The 20,642-nt window shown below is 45.1% G+C and overlaps 1 protein-coding gene and 1 long non-coding RNA gene across 5 annotated transcripts in view; both read right to left on the bottom strand.

Annotated features, from left to right (window-relative positions):
• REM2 (RRAD and GEM like GTPase 2) overlaps positions 1–20,642 on the bottom strand; it is a 667,248-nt gene that overhangs the window by 639,545 nt on the left and 7,061 nt on the right. The gene's annotated exons all lie outside the window — the stretch shown is intronic.
• LOC138521204 (uncharacterized) lies at positions 16,331–16,916 on the bottom strand. Its single transcript, XR_011282970.1, has 3 exons — positions 16,832–16,916; positions 16,667–16,746; positions 16,331–16,576 (listed from the first exon to the last, which is right to left on the bottom strand). It is a non-coding gene; the product is annotated as an uncharacterized lncRNA (long non-coding RNA).

Genomic DNA, 20,642 nt, shown 5'->3' on the forward strand with positions numbered 1-20,642 from the left:
CATCTTCAAAGTACTTTCCACACCTCAGGCGTGCCTGACTTGCTATATTGGAGAAACCCAGTGGTGTGCCAGACTGGAGCCTGGTTACCTTTTCAAAATGTTTTTTATTACAGCGAGTTGTGCACAGTTTGTGCTCCAATCTCGCTGTCAAATAACAGCAATGTACCAACAAAAAAAATGCGGGCCCCAAACCTGTAGTAGAAACTTAATAGACCACTCGTTCTTACTCAGGCTTTCGCTGCTATCGCTTTTAGGTGAGTTTACCACTTTCCAAATCTTAGCAGACACAGGCCGAGATTACAATGAGTTCACTACAGCAATTCTTTCCTCAATCAGGTTTATTTTGTATTTAATGAACATTACAGGGAAAGCAATGCATTTTTGGCAAAAAAAATGCTTACAAAAAACTTCTGGTAACATTGAATTACAGAGAGCGGGGGACCTGTGTCCTTAACAATGGGTGAGAGGATGTGGATATAAGACGATGCAGGGGAGGTAGAAGCATGCTAAAAATGGAAAGTGGTAAACTCACCTAAAAGCGATTGCAGCGAAAGCCTCAGAGTGGCCTATTAAGATTCTATCACAGGAAAGTAGCGCATGATTATAGGAACATGAAAGTAGAGGAAGTGCTACGTTTTAGGATAATGGGATGAGGGATACATGCCGTAGTATTGTCAGAGAGGTAAGGGGAAGAGGTGAGATGGGAGATGTGGTGGCGTAGAATGCTATGCAAGTGGTTCTTTAAAAAGGAAGCAAGCTAGTAGGTTGAATTTAAATACTGATACAATGGGAGTAATGTGGAGAGGAAGAGCATTCAAGAGTAGGGGAGCATGTGGAGGAAGCCAGCGAAAACGAGAGGAAGCACAAGGGGCACGATAGGTGGCAAGGAGGGGAGCCAAGGATGGTCGTAAGGAGCGAGGAGGAGAGTAGGGAGTGAGATGGCTGATAGGTAGGTTGGGGCAAGTCTGTGGATAGTTTTAAAGACGATGATAATGAGTTTATTCTTGGACCCGTCTCATAGATAACCAGCTTAACGGACAATGGGCTGGGGAGGCGGATCGGGGAAGGTTGAAGAGTGTTTTATAGGTTGAGAACTTTGTCGAGTGGTGAAAAAGCATAGTTGGGTAGGCCTTACAGTAGGCTGGCACAGTTGCTGAGGAGATTAAGTCTGGCCACAGTGGCAGATTTGGAGATGAAGAGTGAGAAGTTGTGAGCTGGATCAAAGAAGACACCAAGGTTGCAAGCCAAGCAGGGAAGGTAGTCGGGAGAGAAGAATAGAAGATGGGGAGAGTTATAGATAGCCTGTTTGGACGGGAAGCAGAGAACGTCAGTCTTAGTGAAGTTAAGCATGCGTGAGATGCGATCCAGTATTTGATGGCGGGAAGACCTTTTTAACGTAGCTCATTAGACAAGGAGGGAAGGGAGAACAAGATTGGAGTGTCATCAGCAAAGAGTTGATATGAGAATCCAAGAGTATTGATTTTTGCCCTTACCCGATGCCATGATTTGAGTTTTATGCATATTCAATGTTCAACCGGGTGCTCTAAAGTATTGATCAGTATAAATAAGGCTTTGCTGCCAGCCCCCTGGTGTTGATTCCAGGTGAACTGTATTATTGGCATGTAAAAGTGTTCCATATGGGATATTATGCAAAACAGGATAATATACTTTGCACCTACAGGATGGAGTGTCAAAATCCCAAATAAATCAAACAACTAGAAGTGCTGCCAGTGAGCAGCCTTGGTTGACAACTTTGTTGGTAGCAAAATCTGCTGAGAGGCTTCCATCTCTTGAACACAGCACTGCTCCATGTATGTTAGCATAACACACTTGAGGGTTAAAAGGCCAGGAGAGAACTTCAATGCAGCCAGTTTCCGCCATAATACGTCTCTGTATATTGGGTAGAAAGCACTCTCCAGCTCAAAGAATGCTACATTGAGCTTTACCCCTAAACATAGAGTATTTTTCTAGAAAGACATTTAATGCAAAACAGTGATTTGTTGTGGAAAACCCCTTTCTAAACCCTGCTTGTGACGCGGTCAAAATATTCATGGAGTTGGCCCAAACTTCATGCCTGTATGTCCATCAGGCAATTGTTAAAAATATTACTAGCGGTGCCCAAAAGAGAAATGGGGTGGAAGCAGTTAGGGTCACTAGAGGAGCCCTTTTTAAAAATAGGAATTATTAAGCAGCCGCTCATCTCCTAACGGACTAAGTGCATTAAAAAGATTAGTCCGAACAAGGGAGCATCAGTTAGGGAACCATTTAAGAAAGGTCTAACAAGAAGACCATCCAGCCCCGCCGCTTTACCATGGTTAATTGATTTAATGCATTCCAGAATTTTAAAAAACAATGTCACTTCTTTGATAAATTAGCATCATCAAACTTAGCAATATCAATTTCAATGCGCTCCAGACCAAAAAAAAAAAGATGCGCCGATAGTGGCTTATCCACCTATACGGGGTAATTATACAGTCTTAAATATCTCTAGGTGTGCTTTGCCACTAGCATCCAGAAGCGTTTACAGACTTTCCTATAAACAAACCTCTCCATTAGATCCTACTGCTTTAATAAAAAAAAAACTCCTAATTTTTCATCCTCAGCAGTTTTTTGTAGACTAAGAATAAACGGTTGCCACATAACCATTTAACCTTCCTTATTTGCTATTTACATATATTGAACTTTACATAAATCTGCGATCATGGCATTACCAGCATGATCCCTATTCCTATTTAGGTTTTCTTGAAAGGGCTCGACATTTATAGAGATACAATTTGACCATAATCCCTCAATCAATGCTTCATAACTTTTAACTACTGCATTGCCCTCTATATGTTTCATGTCCATGTTTTCTTTAAAGGTTTCTATTTTCTAGTAATTGAATAATAGTCAAAAAAGGCCTTTCCAACGTATTTAGATGACAAATAATGTTTTGAGAATGTCATCTTTGGTAAAGCGTTTACCGATGAAGGGTGGTTAATGTCTACAGTAAGGGGATAATGGTTGTTATCTAATCAGTTTGCCACTGAATGATTTGCAACCCAGGAAAACAACAATGCGTTAGACCACTATCAATGGTGGATGCACTATTTCCTATGCATCTGGGAGGTACATCTCCCTTGCTTCTTCCGTTAAGCTCAACTAGGGTATAATCCTTTCGAAATAAACCAAGCACTCTGCCTCTCGAGTCCTTCCTCCTGTTTAGAGTCTCCTATCCCATATTCCACAGCTCTGCTCTAGGCACATTCTATCAACATTTATTATCTGTGTTCACTAACTTAGCGTTAAAGTCTCCCATAATTATAATATTTACTTCCCTATCATGGTTCATCAGCTCCTCAACCACGCTCTTCAAACTCCCATTAACAAACATACTCTTTTTAGGGGAAAAATAAACATTAACAATTATTAAACCATGGGTGCCATAAACAGCGTTATGAGCTATTCCAACAACTGGAATCTTTTCGATCTTAAACGTGAGTGTCCTTCGAATCAGTGTAATAACTCCTCCACTAGCTCATCCCCTTGAAACTTTCCTTGCATTGAGCGAGAATCTCACAGACCCTTGACGTATACTCAACCTCCGCTCAGTTGTTGTAGACAAATTAATGTACTTCATGAGGTTAGTCTTTTCTTATCGGCCACCGTCTTTGAGTCCCAGGATGTTCCAGACCATCAGGATCAGAATTGATAGTCTACAATAGTTAGCCGGGGTTTCAGGTGCATTGGAGTATGCTTCATGCGTCCAGACACTGTGTCCAGGGCTTGCCTAGAAACCTCTATATGGAATCTTTTTTGATGTAGACCTTGTTCCAACACATTTGTTGGCATGTCGATTATCGGGAACAAAATGCCAAACGCCTGCCCACCGTGACATGCCAGGGTTTGCTATAATTGTGGCCCGCTATTTAAAAGTCGCACCAAGAGTTATGCAGATGGCATTGCTTGGCTAACAACTAGGACAATTTCAATACCCATATTTGCAAGCGCTTCTCCACATTGGATTACAAAGCCGAATCGTACATTGGATGTTTTGTCAGGAAGGGTGGGGGGGGGGGGGGAGGGGTGAAATCTGACACAATCTGAATTGAGGAAATCATCTTAAATAAAATAAATGTCACTTTGAGCTAAAATATTTTATAGTGCGCTTAAGAAAGTACTCTTGGGAGGGGGCGTGGCCAGCGGGCGTACGATGAGGACGTGATCCCTCGCCGCTCCCGGCCGCCAGCCCAATCCTTCATTCATCCTGCTCTTAAAATACTTCTGCGGAGTCCCAAAACTATTGTAGAGACGTCCGAAACTCTGCTGCTTCGATCCGGAACATCCTGGATCGGAATCGGTGCGTGCTGTGCGAGATATAAACCGCGGAGATCACGGACGGCAAACAGTGGTGGGAAACCAAGATGGCCGCCTGAGGAATCGAGAGGTGGAGACCGCGAGGCCTGGAGCTGCAGCGGGCCCAGGAGAGAACGGGCGACGCGCAATCACCCACCCACCGGCTCCGGAAAAAGAATCGGCTGCTTCGAGCCGCCTCCCCAGCTGCCGGATTACACCGACTAGTATCGGACGCTTCCGCGTGCACAACTGCGAAGGGAGAACCTCCCGCCAGCAACGGACCCAGAAGACTGCCGGCGGACGTGCGGAACGCACAGCCGGGAGTCCATCGCGTCGGAAAGAACCTGAGGCTGTCACCCGATCGCATGGGTAAGCGCCGGAGAGCCCCCCCCCTCCTCGGAGGGGGCCAACGCAAGGCGGAATCCGGCTCCTATGCTGTGGACGCGGGTGCTCCGCTCCTCGTAGAGCGCCCGCACGTCCTCCCCGGCGGCCGCGGACAATCATATGCTGGTAAGGAGAGGGGAGGGAACGAGAGCTGATCCTGGCGGGTGGCAGTGAACCATCGCCCCTCCTCACATAGGCCGCAGGAATCCCATCGCCAAGAGACACGTGGAGAGCTCTGCACGGAAGCGAAGAAACGAAACAACCCGGGTGCACAGAGCCGCGGGGAGCACTCCAACAGCTCCTACGCCAACTCCTGCCCATATCGCCGGCGTCCCTGGGGACGCGTGATAGAACCCGACCATCCTGTGTGACATTGCCCAGACATACACGGACAAAGACCACGCTCCCAGCCCCAAAAACTTAGTAATCTAGCGTGTACTGCCAGCAAGCAGCGACGAAAAATTCCAAGAGATTTTGCCTTTACACCAGAAGGCCTTCAATAAAACAACCACGCCATTGCTGCGAGGCTCTAAGAGACGGCTACCCCTGTGCCTCCTCAGCTTGGACAGCACTGTTTTTTCCCACAACGATAAATGCAACTATGGGAAACTAAGCACAACTGTCCTCCCTGTGCACACTCATAGGACTCCCATTCACCACTGTGAGATTGTCCTTGACATGCACTCAGGAACTGTAAACGTCCCTACTGCATAGAGTCGAAAGACTGGACCGACCATACCGGAATCTCCCTCCCTTTCGGCAATACTTGCCCCCTTGCCCTACAGCGAGCCCCCCCTTCCAGGCGGATCTTGGACCTGCACAGCCACTTCACCAAAATACCGGCAATGGGGAAAGATAAGCCCAGAAAGACCATCACGCAAAGCAGGATTGAACAATATGCAACTACACCAATGCCTCGCTCCCCAGAGAGACCACTACAACAAGACCCGGATAGCATGGAAGAGAATATCTCCCTCAGAGACATTATGAGTGCCATTGCCAGCTCTAGAACTTCCATGGAGAAAAAGATGGACAGCATAGGTGCAGACGTATCCTTGCTAAGACACTACCTCCAGAAGCTAACGTCACGCACCGGGGAGGCAGAGATGCGGATCTCCGAAACTGAAGACAAACCTCCGCGGAGTCAACCGTCAGATGGCTGGCATGATGGCAAGAATAAAACTCCTGGAAGCAAGAGCAGATGACACTGAGGGCAGATCGAGGCGCAACAATGTGCGTATTCTCGGCCTTCCAGAAAAGACAGAGGGAGACTGTATGGAGCTTTTCCTGGAGGGCTGGCTCGCGGACATATATGACGTACAGTCTTTCTCCAAGTTCTTCTCCATTGAGCGTGCCCATCGTATTCCCGCCGGCAAGATCACACCAGGAGCACCGCCTCGTACAATTATAGCAAGGTTCCTAAACTATAGAGACAAAGATGCAGTGCTGCAGCTGGCGAGGTCTAAGGGAACTATCACGTACAACGGATCAAGAATTGCGTTTTTCCCCGATTTCACCAGGGAAGTTCAGAAAGCGCGCCAATCCTTTGACCCCCTCAAAAAACGCCTCCAAGCAATGGGAGTTAAATATGGGCTCGTATTCCCCGCCCAACTTAAGATTTTTCACAAAAATACAACAGTACACTTCACTGATCCAAGGGAGGCATGGAGATGGGCTGAGGAGCATATAGATGGCGACTGGAGTGCCGACGAGAGACGGAGAGGAGAACGGAATAGGCCTCGCCCTGAGCGACCACCTGAACATGCACCGCAACAACAACAGCAGATACGAATCCCACAACAGATGGCGGATTAGCAAACATCGCCGTGATCCTGGACGTCCACTTCGCCACAAATATACCGCAAGATGCTACATCGCACACTGCAAGGGTGTTGACGACGGCAACCCCGGCTGGCGGCCACCCACGCGGCGGTCCCCCCCCCCCACCGGGCATAAAGTAAACTCGGAGCGCCCATAGCGGAGCCCCACTGCCCTGCCCTGTGTTGTTCTCAGTGTCAGCACCTGGCACACTTGTGCTCTGGACTCGGACTGTCACAGGGCAGTTTGATGTAGTCTACAGTTAGATTGTTCAAAAGTTAAACAATGGATCGACAGATGCTTCAGTTGTGGGTGGAGTATGGGGAGGGGGGAGTTGGATTTATTATATGTATTCAATGTTCAGCATACAGGGGCAGGAGGAGTACGATATGTAGATTAGACGGAATGGATATGACGGGGATGCGACCGAGGAGTTCCACCTGTGTAAACAAATCCCAGAACAATAATGACAGCTGAGAACACTCCAAGCCAAAGAAAACTCAAACTCCTGGTATGGAATGTGAACGGATTAGGTAATAGTATCAAAAGACGCCTGGTCCTCCAGCATCTAAATAGATATTCCCCAGATATAGCCATGTTGACCGAAACGCACCTAGCCGGTAACATATGCAAATTCTTCCAAGATCAAACTACCGCACTGCGGTACATGCTGGCTTCTCTATGGGCGCGAGAGGGGTCCTCATACTAATTCACAAGAAGCTTCCTTTGGCAATTACAAACATATTGCAAGACATGAGAGGCCGATATGTGCACATCCAAGCAACGCTATGGAACCAAACAATGGCACTCATGGCGGTATAATCACCGCCAGCTCTCCTTAATGACCTGCTAAACGAAATTACCCCTATCGTGGCAACGGGACTGGCAGACACAATGGTGATAGGGGGTGACTTCAACGAGGTCATGGATTATACCCTGGACCGCACACACCTGCGAACCAGGAACCCGGCCACCACGACGAGACTGGCTTCTTTCGTGTCAGCAATGGGCCTATGTGATGCGTGGAGAACCCTTCACGCTCAAACGCGACAGTACTCCTTCCATTCGGGAGCCCATGCCTCGATGTCAAGGATAGATTACTTCTTCCTCCCACAACAATCTATCCACAAACTAAGCAGTGCATCCTTCCTCCCACGTGGAATCTCTGACCATTCCCCGCTCCTGCTTGAACTGGAATCAGCAAGACCACGACCGCCACCCTCATGGCGGTTGAACTCCTACTACCTAGGATTCCCAGAATTTCAGGAGATGATGGAAACAACCACCTCTGATTATTTCGAACTTAATGCAGAATCGGTGGATAATCCCATTACATTGTGGGAGGCGTATAAACCGGTCCTTCGCGGAGAAATTATATCATGGACATCCCATAAAAAAAAGAAGCACAGTGAAAAACTCATCGAGGCGGAGAGTGAGGTCCTATCCAAAGAGATGGAACATATAGCCAGTGACACCCCAGAGACGAATAGGGCCCTATTGTTGGCACGGAAAAAACTGCACAATCTGTCTCTGGACTGTGCCAGGAAAGCACACGCTGCAATGAAGGCATGTGTATATGAGACAGGTGACAAGGCAGGCAAAATGCTTGCGTGGCTCGAAAAGCGAGACGAAGGACAACAGAAGGTGTACCATATTAGAACGTTAGACGAAAACCTAGTTTACACTGATGTAGAGATTGCTGAACGCTTTGCCGAGTTCTATGAAGACCTATACAAACCCCCCACCATTGCCATAGATACTAATATACTAACCACTATTGCCCTCCCAACACTCAACACAAAGCAAGTCTCCGCTTTAGACTCCAAAATCACCACTACTGAAATTTCAACCGCCATCGGGCAACTACAAGCAGGCAAGACCCCTGGCCCAAACGGATTTCCGGTAGATGTCTGGAAAAAGCTAAACCACCTCGATATACCCGCTCACCTCCTCAACGTGTTTGAATACTCCCTAACACATGGCGAGCTCCCAACAGATCTCCGCAAGGCCAGCATCATAGTAATTCCCAAAAAGGATAAGCCTCCTGAAGAATGCACCTCCTATCGGCCCATATCCCTCATTAATTGTGCAGCTAAAATACTAGCTAAAATATTAGCCAATAGATTACAAGTAGTCATTACTTCTTTAATCCATCCGGACCAATGTGGCTTCATGCCCCAGAGGTCGACCAGAATGAACATTCGTAGATTGCATCTCGCATTAGAGAGAGCACCGGCCCTACAACAATCCCTGGCCCTGTTGGCCATAGACTTCGAAAAAGCATTCGATTCTGTTCACTGGGAGGCACTATGGGCCATAATGCGCAAGATGCAATTCGGGGAACCGTTCATACGTTGGGTACAACTCCTGTACAATAACCCACTGGCTGAAGTTAGAGTAAATGGGTGGCCGTCACGCATCATCCGATTGGGCAAAGGAACCACACAAGGCTGCCCACTCTCGGCAATGCTATTTGCACTAATAATAGAACCATTAGCAGCCCTCCTGCGAGACTCCAATACGTGGACGGGATTCAGATGGGGTCTAAACTGGGAAGATAGAGTATCCCTCTATGCAGATGATCTCCTAATATACTTGGGTGACCCAGCGACCTCCTGCTCTTTGGTCACACAACTCCTAATAGATTATGGAACCTTCAGCGGACTCAAAGTAAATTGGTCTAAATCCGTGCTGTTCCCAGTTAAAGGGGTAGACTGTATACCGACATCCGGCTCCCCATATAAGGTTGAAACCAATCAATTCCGATACTTGGGTATTTTAATAACCAACGGGCTGGATAGCTATATAAAACAAAACTTACACCCAGTTATCAGAAGATATGATCAAGACGTAGTCCACTGGCAGGCGCTACCACTGACACTGCTAGGAAGGGCAGCACTCTTCAAGATGTTGACTCTACCCCGCCTCTTATACATTCTCCAGAACGCCCCCCTACATGTCCCCACTGCGGAATTCCACAGAATAGATACCACAACACGTATACTCCTCTGGGGTGGGAAACACCCGAGAATCGCCCTCTCAACTCTCCAGCGCTCGATATGGGAGGGGGGAATCGGACTCCCGAATATTCAGATCTATTACTGGGCAACTCAGATGGCGACAGTTAATGACATACTACATGGTGACCCGACCATCCCACACATAAGAGCAGAGCTAGCGGCGAGACACGGTATGTCCCCACTTGAAAGCCTCTACTCTAAAGTAACCCGCCCGCCCGAATGCACGATAGCAGTACATACAGCCTTGGTATGGAAAGAAGCGCATAAACATTTAGGTTGGGACACCAAGATTACCCCAGTCCAACCCATATGGAACAATGCTAGGCTCCCAAACCTTGTCGATCTCCCAAAATGGCCAAATTGGGCCGCAGCTGAAATACAGACAATCCAACAGATAATCGTGAATGACCAACTAATACAGTTCCCTGAACTCAATACCACATATGGCCTCCCAGAGACTGAACAATATCACTATGGGCAATTGCAGCACGCACTAGCTTCGCACAGGACCCAACTTGTGGACATGCCAGAATGCACGCCAATAGAAAGAAATATAGTCATTGACAGTGTGAGTAATAAAGTTACATCTACCATGTACAATGTCATTTCTTCATTTGCCACAAAGGAACTGCTGAATCTGAAGGCAAAGTGGGAAAGCGATGTTGGCCCTATATTACCTGAAGACTGGATTGAAATCCTGATGTACCCTAGAGAATGTGCAATCTCAGCACGCATTAGATTAGTACAACTCAAGATACTGCACAGGATATATTATCCTCGAATAGCTCTGTTCAACTGGGGCAGAACATCAGATCCCAACTGCCTACGATGCAAACAAGAAGAAGGTTCCTTCTATCATATCCTCTGGCAATGCGCACGCATACAGCGATTCTGGCACAAATGCAGCGCAAGACTCTCCAGGGCCATATGCCGCCCGATCCCAATGGAACCCAAACTCCTTCTATTGGGCATCGCTGACACGATAGAATTGTCTCGATTTTAAAAACTACTAGTATCAACAGCCACGGGAATTGCTAAGAGGAACATCGCACAATTGTGGGGCTCAGAAAACACCCCAAAATATGGTCACTGGATAACGGACGTGGAATCAGTCATCCTAATGGAACGCCGTGTCTACCAGGCCAGAGGCTGTCCGAGCAAAGCAGATAAGATCTGGGGAAAATGGGAAAAGACTATGTAACCCTGCTATAATGTCGTCAAATTGGATTATTGTGAAAGCATGTAGGACCTGTACCCGCTCATACTATCCTTCTAGAAGTCTTGAACAATACCAGGATGCACAAACTGCCAGCTATCTTACCGTCTAATGTATCTACACTACTGATATCTCTGCGATTGTTTATATCTGAAATACTTAACCGTGCTACTCTGTCACCTGTATGCGAAGTCTTATAATTGAGGTTTGATATGTTGTTGTTTCATTGCATAAAATACAATAAAATGTGTTATCAAAAAAAAAGAAAGTACTCTTGGATGAATTTTCGTTACCATGCATCATTCCTTTAGAAGTTCATATCAATTAAGTTGCTTCCAGTCCTCTAATCGATCCCTAGGTGAAAACCTGGGGAGAAAGTATAGAGGCCCTTGAATTACTGACCTCTGATCTTAATGCAGACAATCGTTATTCTCCTGAGAAGGCACAAGTCTAGAACAAGTCAGGTGTTTCTCAAAGTTGCTTATGGTTGCACGCCTCGGGCCTTTGATTGGGCTTCTTACATTTACATGCATCGAGTTGTCAGTGCTTAGTGCGTTTGTAAACGCTTGCGGTTCTTCAAGATGGAGATTCAACTGACCTCTATTCTTGCCCTTCTAAAATACTTTCTTAACCTCCGCCAAAGCAAGACTATTAGCCTTGAGTGTGGTGTTATTGCCAGTAGCCTTTACTCTATGTTCGACCAACATATGATCAGCAAAACATATGCCCAGGTTCTTTGTGCTAAGACGGGTCAGAATAGTATGATCATTGTCCATAAGAGGCTGATGGGTCCCATGACAGGCTGCAAAAACATTTGCCATTGTATTGATAATTTCCAAACTTATATCCTAATGAACCTGCACTTCAACTTTCGTCTCTAGAAAAAAGTACCCGTACTCTGCACGGGTTCTGTAAACAGACACGATAACTCATCAATTGTTGAAAATCAATGATACTGTAGGTCGCTGTTCTGAGTCGCTTATCGCTTGATGTGCTTTGCACTCTGTAGTAAACTCCACTGATAATGGGCGTGTGTGGCTGACAGACATCCCCTGAAGCAGATGTGGAAGGGAGATGAGAGCTGGGGTGCTGTAGCATACTGGGACCTTCTGTGCGCTCTCCCCACCCTGTTGCAGTGCAAATATCTCAGAAACGGTGCGTCCTAGCACCTTGAAAAGTGGTTTTAAGGCCCCTCGGTGAAGCCTTGTTCCTTGCGTCAAGATGCTTAAAATGAGCTTTGTCTAGTTCTTCTACTACCATGTCGCCAACTTCGGGCAACCGTCTCCTGTGTGAAGGGGCTGAAATCCAGTGAAAGCGGTGGGGTGTCCACATGTCATCTAGCCAGTAATGTCCGGAGGAACCTAAAAGGTAACTATGCAAAAGTTGGTGCAGATTAGAAGAACGGTGTGGAATTGTATAAGGAACAAATTAAACAGATGTTCTGTTAGAGAGAGAGAGAGAGAGAGAGAGGGAGAGAGCGAGAGCGAGAGCGAAGCTTCTTGCTATCAGCCAATAATGCATCCACACACGACAGCCATGATAAAAGAGCGGTCATCAAGTTGTTGTCTATACTTTGCTCCTCTGCAGAGAGCAGGGAAGTCCTCATTTGATGGAGAAAGAATATCAACATGAGTGACTTCCATTGTGTGGTCAACTCTGCTTTCGGTTCTCTATTGTTTACATCCATTGCTAGACCCACGTCTGCTATTAACAGTGAGCCACTGTGCTGGCTCTATAGTATGGTTTTCCCCAAGTCCTTATTTAAAGGTGTTGATGTGGCTGGGTTACCCACACATCTCTCTTCATACAGTCCGTCAATAGACTGCTCTAATGCGTCCAAAAGGAATCCATCGAACGGCTCTAAACACCATTTTGTGGCTACACTCCCATGTGTAGAATCACCGGATTCCAAAAAGTCTATGGATTCTACCCCGCCATCCAATATTTCTGCTTCAGGAGCCGACAGTCATGTTATTTTACGCACCATCAACTAGGGCTCTAGCACTTGATGAGGCTTGCACCAAAGAAGGAAGCTGGAAACGTATAGACGAGCTATCCAAGGGCTTGGAAACTTGTGAGCGAAAAGAGCATTCCTCTATGGCTTGCTCATGTAATACAAGTGGTAAAAGGCCCTACATATGGAGGAGTCTTCTGGATCTTTAGAGCCCATTTAATAGAGGATTGCCTAATCCCTAGTCTCCAACTCATTTTACTTAGCTTCAGCCTATTAATGTGCCTGGTTTACTTCGAGAGGCAATGCCAAGTTTAGGCCTAGCCCACCCCCACGTCCCTCATCTCTAAAAGACCAGAGAAACCAGAAGAACCTAGAAAGAAACAAAAAGAGTCTATGAACAGCTATACACACTAACTTGATAGTCTCCTAGTGTGGAGCTGGACAAAGTGCATATCCAGTGTGTGTGGGGGGCGAGGGGTGCCTCCAAGTCTCTCCCTAAAGAGTTGCATCCATACACTCTGCCACCCCACCTCCCCTCCCCAAACTCCTGCCAGCACCAAGGATGACACATTACCAGTTTCCAGTCTTGTCAATTAGCTCCCACGGCTTAATCCAATTAAGTCCAAAAAGAGCTACCATATAGATGTTGTGGTCATGGAGACGTTTGGGTTGCCGACGAATCGTAAAGGTAGGCTCTCCCATGGCAGAAGCAGGGGCAGAAATAGAGACAAGAGATAGCGAGAATGCTGCAGATAGACAAAAAACAAGCCGCAGCTCAACTCCAGGAAAGAACCTCAGAACATCTAGCTTTGCACATCAAGCCCGACCGACACCAACAGAGTAAAGTGTGCCAGCCACTTCCAAAGTTGGTTTTAGATTTAAAAACCCTGAAATTCCATGAGAGTTCCATCACAAAACATAAAAAGGTTCTATATTATAGCATTGAGGTTAGCTATGTTGTCATATCTCTAATACAGTGCACTACTCTTGACTTCACCAATGGCATAATATAACACTAACTAAAAGTATAGTTTACCGTTCCCCTGCAATATCACTTATGTTCTCGACTGTTCCAAAGATTGTAATGTAAGCCCCCGACTATCCTAGCATCAGATGGAAATGACAGGTCAACAGCCATATGACGAGTGGAACATGTCTCGCCTGGAAACTAGAGGGGTTTTTGTACCAGTGATACTCAGCTGGGATGTTAACGCAAGTCAATAACGCTGCACTACATACCATAGCATCATGAACAGGGGGGTGGCCTGCGTCCATGCAGTGTGCAAAGTTCACACATCAAGAGGGTGCGTTCCCAGAGACGTTTTTATGGGAGGGCAAAAGGGGCGCTTGCCCAGTGCCCCCACCTTGGAGGGAGCCCTCACAAGGCTGCCTGATCTAAAGTAAGATTCCATTGTTCACCAGACTTAAATAGCACATGCTGGGAGATTGTATGGCATGCTGCTGAGGCGCTAAACCTATTGCCTGTGTTTTGACAAGTACATTCTGCCTTGATCAATTAATCATGTCATGCTTTCTGTGTTCACTGTAGAATGCATAGTTTGTGTGTTCCGTACGGCACAACTTCTGCAGCGTTATTTCCTTCCTGTGGGAATTATGTTGATCATGTGCAATAGCCAAAGTTGAAATCCATATTGATAAATTGAGTGCCAAAATGGTTCAGAAGTTAGCTCAGTGTGTTAAGCACTCATTGCAGAGATATATGTTCATTTGAAAGATTAGAAGAGCATATTCCAGCAAGACTGGCTGAATCTTTCCTATGTCTGAAGTTTATAAACCTACCTCCATATGTACTTGGTTTTGCAGCATAAGAGGTGCTATTATCTGCAATGTTCCTGCACCAGATAGGGGTTGCTATAAAATCTAATATGTCATTTACATGGTGAAGGTCTAGAAATTGGTTTGTACAGATGGGGTGTTCTAAAACCTAGGCAATCCCCTCCAAAGAAGAGCATAAACTATTAGTCCGAGAGCTGAATAAGTATCCAAATTCAAGACTGTGGAACCAAAGTGTTCATGCTTGTATCCTAGCTTTTCCAGCAGATGATACGGTGATCCTGGTCAAATCATATAATAGCTCTTGCATTACTGTGCTGTCTTCTGTTAGGTTTGCCTTCTTGCATGCTTGTGGCATTGTCTAGCTCATTACTTGATCTTTTTCGTCTTATGTAGCCATTTGAGTGGAAGGAGTGGTAGACAGAAGAGAGCGGACTAGATGTTGTAGGCCTTGGGCAAGCATATTTTAAGGTCTGCTCGTTTGACAAAAAACCTTTTGCTTTTTGTATAAAAGTCAAAGGTTTTTTTGCACGTTTATAAATGACAATTTCACAAGTCACTGTTTTGGAAGTATTTAAAGCTTAAAAGTACAAAAGACATACCTAGATTAAATCTGTTAAATCACATCGATTGGTATGCTGGTACTTATATACTTCCCTTGATGATGTAGAGAATGAAGCTAGAATCATTCCCATTTTTCGTAACACCCTTCTGTAATATTTTGGTTTTAAAAATTGTCAGGTTTGGAAATGTGATTTGTGTACCTTGCAAGTCAGTTTTATAAAATGAGATTGTTTTAGTACATGGTAAGATCTGGAAAAGAAAGTGTTCAATTGCAGAAATTGCAGAGTTGGCACAAATCCCAGCTTCACCCCTTAAGCAATGTGTGATCCTGGCCATCTCATTTAATCTTTTATTGCGTAACCTCTCAGAATGGCCAGTCACTAAACCTTTCAAAATTGTCAGCCATACAGATTGATTTCCTTCTCAGGGTATGATCTTCATAAAAGCCTCACTCATCGTTCGTTTCACTGGCTATAGGGTTGCTTCCACTATAACAGTGAGCATTAATATACTGCACACCACAGGGACTCGTTGCCTTGATCTCTAATGGCAACACCATTTGAAAACCATGTCCCACTTCTAATCTTGGTCTGTCTAGAGACACTTTACTGGTAGCTTCTAATCTGCATTCATTGTCCATGCTAGGCTATATGCAACTTTCTCCTTCCTTACATTTGGTCTACTCTATTCATGCTTGAGCACTTGTACATTCTCTGAGGCAGCTAATGTGAGTTCCTGCCTACTTTGGATTACATGTACCTTTTACATACAGTCCTGCATCAATACTACAGGCTGCATACCTTCCCGGATGTTATTGATAAAAAGTATTCTGTTTCTATACTAGAAGGAAAGTAACCTCTTCGTTGATAATGTTGACCTTCAAATGCTAATTGTGTATCATTCTGATTAGAGCAAGAAGGAAGAGGGTAAGGGGACTTGAAGGGAGTAAACATGCTTATTTTGAATTCTGTGAGAGATAGGGGGCAAAGGGACCCTCTTTTTTTGTTTAAGGGGGCCCTGACTCGAGAGGGTATGTAATCTATGAAAGAGAGAAGAGGAGTCAGAAGCTACCCCCTGTTTAAAGACAAAGGTAAGGGTTGCAGCAGGGAGACTACGTTTAACAAATACTAGTCACAAAACATGGTCATGAAAAAAATAAACTATTTATTTTTGAACACACATCTAAAAGTTGGCAGGCTACTAAATCACACTGGGCCTTAAAAGAGACATACATGGGCCCGTAGGGGCAAACATTTACAATGATATATTAAACTATGCATTGTAGTGAAGGTTAGTAACGATCTTCTTTGTGCAAAAGTGCTGCACTATTCAATGATAAGAGTATGCTATTATTGTCGACACATATTGTAGTTGGTGTTTCTGGTTCGGTGAGAAATGACCCTCAGCAGGTGTTGTGTCTTGTCAGTTTCTCTGATGGGACCGAACTGTCATCAGCACGAGGATGTTGGGGAAGCAGGTACTAGATAGTGCCTGTGGGGATGAATGACATGGTGGGTGTTATTGGCGATTGACCAGGGAATTAGTTATAAAAATGGGTTTGGCTGCAACTCAATAACTTACCTTGAATTAGTCTTGGAAACTCAGATGAATGAATGGCTGCCGTGCTAGATACTGGCAAATGTATAGATATTCTTTGATGTCTAAAGAAAAAAGGTGGGTATAAAGTTACCTTAATGTCTATAAAATGTATCTACTAGCAAAAGAAGCTGTTGTAAGTTTTAGTACCTGGTATAATGGCTGGAACCAGGCGGGAAAAGAAGAGTAGAGAATAGTTGCTGCGATGGATGCAGTACAAAAGAGCAGGTACTCCTGAGGAAAAAAAAATATATATAATGGATGGGTTGTGAGTCATGTGGGATTAGACTCGCAATTGCTTAAAAAGTTTCAAAAGTGCCAAATGAAAGGCGAGTTTAGGCTCCATGCAATGATCATTGTAGGTGAGCTGTGGAGGATTACACCCAATATTTCCATTAGCTAAAATGGCCAGTTTATTTCGAGGAAAAATGTTGTTCATGGGCTGCATGCTTTGAGTGGCTTAAATAGGTGAAGAAAAGCGCGCTTTCGGTAGCTGATATACGCGGTTTGGTTAAATACGTGTTGTGGCTCCATACAGTAATTTGTAGCTAAAATGGCTACTTGAAAATATATGGATGCGTAATTGGTGACAACAGGCAGGAACACGCTAGCTGTAGGGCTACGTTTACAGTTGCCGTCGGTGAGGCAATGAAAAAATGAAAAAATATATTAAGCAGCAAGTCCGGGGTGGATTAAATTACAGTCGATAATGCTTATTAAGTGCATGCTTGGTCAGCCTATGACACGAGAAATGCGATCTGCTGAAGGGCGATCGCAGTGGTTATAGTATTACTTTACTTGGGGAAGGAGTACGGCTTACCTGGTGTCTGGGAGATTGAGACCAGGTTGAGCTGTAGCGGGGTCGACTGCTCTCTCAGTGTTCGTATTGCGCACATGCGCAATGGGTTATTTTGCCGAAAATTTGATTGCGTGTAACTTTATCACAAGATTATTTGACAGGATTACAGGACCTTTTTTAAAACAGTAGAACATTTTTTGACATAGCAAATTTTTCATAATTTTGTTTATGAAACCTTTACTTATGAGAGATCAATATTGTGAAATATGCACTTTTATAATACAACATATTGTTACATCATACATAGGAAAAAATACAGTGTATGTGGTTGTTCATTGCAACCTCTTTGGTATTTACATTGGTATGGTTGTTTCAATCTGTTTGTGGATTAGTCGTGCATTGTGGGTTTTCACACAGTGGGCTCAACACATTATTACATAAGTACAGACTAAATGGGCATCAGATGTAACTGTGATGTGTTAAATGTCACAAAACACAGTTTATAACTGAAGACAACCTTGGAATGTTGAAGAACTAAATCAATAGAAACTAGAATTATCTAAAGAAAAAGGTTCCATTCGATGGAGACGTTTAGACCTAGTTTCGCTGAATGTAGACGAAAAATCCACTGCTGTTCTAGTTTTCGGAGTGCAAGATCTTTGTTGCCACCCCAGAACAGATTTTTAGCTGTCTGGAGAATGAACCAGAAGATGTCGTTGTGACTGTGCTTTTTTTCTTGAAAATGCGCGACCATAGGCTTGTCCGGTATGGCGTTTTTTATGCATGATCTGTGTTCGCAGATTCTTTGTCTTATTTCCCTTTTGCCTATATATAATAGTTTAAAGGGACATTGGATAGCGTAGACAGTCAATTTACTTCTGAATTTTGTGAAGGTGTTTGCTGTCTCACCAAGGACCTTAAATCAATTGATCTTAATGGAAAAACCTGGACCTTTAACATTCCAGCATATCCCGGGTGCGGCAGGTCAACCACAAGCACCCACGGGCAATGTCAGTGGGACATTGCACCGCTTAGAGCGCGCTGGGCCGAGAGAGGAGCCAGCTGGGCTCAGACTGGAAGCAGGATGACACAGAGCAACAGAACGGAAGGAAAAACGAGCGGCCACGTGTCATTTGACATTTAATATCACAAATCCTTTTTGGTGCAGAGACACAACTTGCTTGTACTCCGACGGCCATTCTGCTAGAAAGCGCATGCTTTTTCCGTGTTATTCCCCCCCCGCAGATTTGGCCGGGACACATAGGAGAACTTCCCCAGAGTGCCTAATCCGGAAACAGGAAGACGCAGAGCTACAACACGGGGGCATTACCGACTGGCTATAAAGTTGGACACTGAATATACTGAGCATTCCACAATTTTGCTAATTTAATTCATGATCCAGCAAAGAGGAACGCGCTGCACCCGGCAGACACCGAAAAAAACGGGAACAACCGCCCAACACTGCAAGCAGGAGCTAGGTAGTACAAAGCTGCAGCAGGAGCCTGTGCAAAAAATCATTACACAGCCACCTCAACTTTCACAAAGCAGCAAGCGGAGCACATGCAGAACCACCCATCCCCCGCCACAAACAAGGAAAAAGATGGCTGACGCACTCTCACTTAAAGAGACCCTGCTCCTGGAATGGGCCAAGGCGGTAGAAGCAGTGCATGGCATGGACTTGGTCCAGAAAACAAATTGCAGAACTGGCAGCAACCAGCTTCAACGCAGCAGCTGACGAGGCACCCGAAAAAAAGGGACGGCGACAGTGATGAGCCAGCAGAAAAGGAGCAGCCGGCAAGGAAGAAACAGCACCTGGATGTCTGCAGCATGCCAGCCTCAGACATCACCCAGCCAGGCAGAAAAAGAAAAGCCAAAACAAGTACTGTGAAAAATGATTTGAGGCCAATTTTAGAGCAATTTTTAAAATGGCGCAGACATCGGGGCGCTGGGAAAAAGAAGAAAAGGCAAAGGGAGGACTCTAGCAGCGAGTGTGACAGCTCGGACACAGTCTGAACCAGGGAGCGAGGAGGACCAGGCCACCTTAAAGCATGGGTTGGGCATAGCAACAATGTTGAATCACCAGCCCCTCAAATGACCAAATATGGGAGGCGCACAGCCGGCAAAAATGCGAGTAGAAGCTTAAAAAAAATTTAAAAATTCAAAGACTATTGCATGGCACTTTGAACACAAAATTAAGAAAAAGATTTGGCAAAAGCAATTCATAGATATTGTCTCCCTTCTGGAATATGAGGAATTAGGGTTCTAAAAAAAAAAAAAAAGACAAGAAAGAAGAAGAAAAAGAGAGCAAAAAAGCCTGGTTTGGAAAAGAACATTCAGAACTGGGAAGCATCTTTTCAAATCATTTTAGAAAAATTTCCTGAGGAAGGCACAGCACTAATTGCCTACCATCACAGAATCCTGCAAATACATAACACTTTTGGGGAGAAAATCATGGCTGAATTAGTACAGGGAATTCAGGAAAGAAATGCAGAGATTCCCTGACCTGGGCTGGGAAGAAGAAGACCCCAAACTGTATATTTTTCATGTTTTAAAAGAAAACTCAGCTCGAAATACCCAGAGCAATAAAGAGCACAATTATCAAAATAACAGGAGGGGGACAAATAGGCAGCACAATCAGTACAGGTACCAGCAAGATAGTTCCCCTGCCAACAAAGCCAAGCCCTCCTTTCGGAGGCCGGCTCCTGGGGGGCAAAAATCATTGCAAACCCAGGCGCAACATAACACCCGCAACGCCGCCGGGTCAAAAGGGAACACCAAAGCAACCTGTTGGTATTTTAACAGAGGGTCTTGCAATAAGGGAGATGAGTGCAGGTACAAACACCAATGCAGTACATGTGGTGGAGGACACAGCAGCAGTAACTGCACTTAACCCTCTCCCTCCAACCCCAGCCCAAATGTCACGGAGGCCAAAACAACCACTAGATTTAAAATAGGGACCTCACCAATAAAAGTAGACAAGCTCTTGCAAATGCTAGAAGGCTACCCTGACAGCAAGACATGTTTGGGGTCAGGGGTTTAGAGAGGGTTTCCATATCCCATTCGGGGGACATGGATCCCACATTATCCCCAGAAATCTCAAATCTGCCTCCTCACTTGCCCCTATAATCAAAGAAAAATATAGAAAAATAACTAAACCTGGGC

Source organism: Ambystoma mexicanum, chromosome 13 (genome assembly GCF_040938575.1).
Source record: "Ambystoma mexicanum isolate Mex_15411 chromosome 13, UKY_AmexF1_1, whole genome shotgun sequence".
NCBI lineage: Eukaryota > Metazoa > Chordata > Amphibia > Caudata > Ambystomatidae > Ambystoma > Ambystoma mexicanum.